Source organism: Branchiostoma floridae, chromosome 15 (assembly GCF_000003815.2).
Source record: "Branchiostoma floridae strain S238N-H82 chromosome 15, Bfl_VNyyK, whole genome shotgun sequence".
NCBI lineage: Eukaryota > Metazoa > Chordata > Leptocardii > Amphioxiformes > Branchiostomatidae > Branchiostoma > Branchiostoma floridae.
The window spans coordinates 303691-306686 of record NC_049993.1 but is presented as its reverse complement, the minus strand read 5'-3'; the positions used below and the strand labels follow the sequence as shown (position 1 = coordinate 306686).

Sequence of the window (2996 nt, the reverse complement as noted above, 5' to 3'; positions counted from 1 at the left end):
CGCGCACACACACACTCACACACGCACAAGCCGAAGAGGGTTGGGGCCGGCATCCAGGCTTCTCCATTCATGGAAGGGCTGGGCTTCGGAGATGGAATCCATCGTGTCATACTCTCTGTTTAGCCTCTACCAGATCGGTGGTCTAATATATTAATAGTTGTAGAATTTGGACAAATAGAGATGTAACGTTAGTACGCTAAGGGAGTCGGCCGGCCAATGCCAGGCTGGGCAATACATCAGGCCAATTAACTTCTACTACGCTTTTATTCTTAACTTGGCCAAAGTCCCCTTTTTCTATTCGGCCAGGCGGGAGTCTGGTGGAGACTAACCTCTGTTGCAAGAGGATGCTCGTCAGTGTTGCGAGGATGGTGTTTTATCATTTCACAGCCTACTCGCAACAAAAAATTTAAACGGAAGAAATAGGATATCTCATAAGTTATCTTTTCACTTGTTATGCTAAGGCAGCCAACCAACCAACATGCAGCTCTAGTACTAAAATAGTCACTAGAGATCATGATCATAGCCAGGTCAACGAAAAAGAAAATGACAGATCGTGAATTGGTGGAGGTTTGGCCTCGTGGAACTCTAGTCATTGTGGCGTCGGTAACGTTGTCAATAGTTGGCACCCTGATGAATGCTCAGATTTGTTAGTTCTTTTGAACACTAGGTAAATGCAACATTGAGCTGGCATTGAAAGGTTTCTATGGCTTCAAACGCCTCTCTTTATTCTGTTCCCCCAGTGGTGTCAAAGCCTGGATGAAAAACTATGTTTACCGTTGGTCGTGGCTAACCAGCCAACGGAACATTTCCCCTCTCCATGAACACACCAACACAATCCCAGCACGGGGCACGAAACACCACATCTTGCGCTTTATATATGTCAATTTTGTCTATATATTGTACATTTCAGAAAGTGATTTACAAAATGTTCTTCGGGGTGTCGTCTCGGGAAGTTCGGCAATTAGCGGTTATGTTCTCCATGTACTACTACCAAGTAGTGAAGTACGGTGACATCAAATTCAGCCGGGCTTTTCAGATGACTAATGTGTCTCTTTTGTTTTCTTGCCAAAGACACAAACACATTTGTATGCCTTTTCCGCTTCTTGAGAACCCAACTCTTTCCACTTGCTCGTAATGGTGTGTATGCGTAGGCAAGGCGTTACGCTAATAGCAATGAATGGCTTTAATTTGAATATATTGGGCAAGTATTTGCTCTTGTGCTTGCGTCATGGCACCACCCTTGGCAGCCAAACTGAGAGGCGACATGGTTTTATCCCGAACAATCGGACATTGCTCGAATGCTCTGCTTCGGACTGACTTGTATCCTCTTCGTTCTGCAGCGTTCAAAGCCCCCTTCAATCAAAAAGTAGAGTTTCACGGAACCTTACCAAGAAAACCAGGTGGAAACGACGAGCTGACGTGACCTACAACAGGTGAGCGTGTGTACACCTGCTGACAATGACGCCATATTGAAAAAAAGAAACCAGCTTTTGTATAAGATTTGCTGTTCTTCGAAGGTTATCCATGTTGTGGAGAAACTAGTTCCTTTACTTTGAAAGTTCCAATGGCGAGGACTCGTCACAAGGCACTCTATGGCGTTGTCAGACAAGCTTTTACTTTTTTACGTTCCGCCATCTTGTTTCGTCCCTTACAGTAGACCTCTTTGTTCACATGTAAGCTTAGATAAAGCTCACATATATCGTGAAGCACAGACCAGCATCAATACTAATTCCATGATCTAAAGAATCATAATCAGCCAAGTTTATCATATCACACTGATATCCAAAAAAGCCAAGAAAGCCAACATTTACGAGCATATGCATCTTTGCAGGAATGGACTATTGGTAACGTTTTGAAATTGTAGGAACACTCAATTCAATACCCGCAAATATTAATATCTTAAAGGCCTCATCTACACTTGTTGTCAACTCAGTGGGCTTCTGAACTAATGACAAAATCCTAGAACAGTCCATTCTTGTACGTCCATTCTTGTAGACACTGCTCCAAAACTAAGTAAAAGTGGTATTTTTCCTTTTGCTATTTCTTTGTAGTGCTCAGACAAAATGGATCTTACAGGTATATAGAATACTCCGTCAGAATTGCGGGTCAAAACTCCTACATCTAGTTAAAATTATTCAGTCTATTATACATCGTAAGTAATAAATATATATTAGTGTGTGTTTGTAAATATCTCTCTCTCAACTCTCAACTAAATATATTTTAGTAGAACAGAAACGCACTCTCTCTAGATAGATAGGTAGATAGACAGATATATAGATAGACAGAAATATGGATTTATAAGTTGATTGTCGGGGACTATCACTCAATAGATTTTTTAAACAATGAACATCATTATAGAATATTACAACGGTTGTCATGTTCTTCCTTGTTTAGTTCACAAGTCAAAACTTTGCCACTTCATTTGCCAGGATTGCTGCCATAAAAGTCGTACAAATGTCAAATTATGTCAAAACCACAACTTCATCTCATTAACAGCAACTGCCGTACTGCCCGCGTAAATGTCACCATTAGAGGGCAACCATTTACACCTTTGGGGCACGTATTGCCGAATTAATCAGTAACTCACATCCTTTCTTGTGAAAACTAACGGCCAGATCCTGGCTGAGTCACCTGTGTGTGCGGACAATGTAAGTCTGGCGTCAGCAGACGCTTGAATAATACCGTCTGGTTCTTTTGATTCTATCGGACAAAGTGCACTAACGGTCCGGTGGGGCACCGGTTGAGATTCTCAGACCGACTCAGCAATCGTCCCCGACGGTGTCGTGTTGAGACTGGAAATGGATTCAACCAGTATAGGTGTGACGCTTTCAAGCACCGAGAGATTTTCAATATTGTGGACAATAGGGTGCCCTATGATAAGGTTCACAGGAAAGTTCAACAGGTGAGAAGCTTTGTGTACGTTCCTCTTTCTCGTGGCCTGCATCATAGACATATGAGGCAAACCTTCTTTGGCACAGAAAGATGCAACACGGGTA

At 42.3% G+C, this 2996-nt stretch overlaps 1 long non-coding RNA gene across 1 annotated transcript in view; it reads left to right on the top strand.

The window, feature by feature from the left end:
- The first annotated feature begins 972 nt into the window (after nucleotides 1-972).
- Nucleotides 973-2996, top strand: part of LOC118432517 — a 6946-nt gene continuing 4922 nt past the window's right edge. Inside the window, exon 1 of the long non-coding RNA XR_004833096.1 lies at nucleotides 973-1433. This is a non-coding gene — a long non-coding RNA (uncharacterized LOC118432517). The remainder of the gene's footprint in view (nucleotides 1434-2996) is intronic.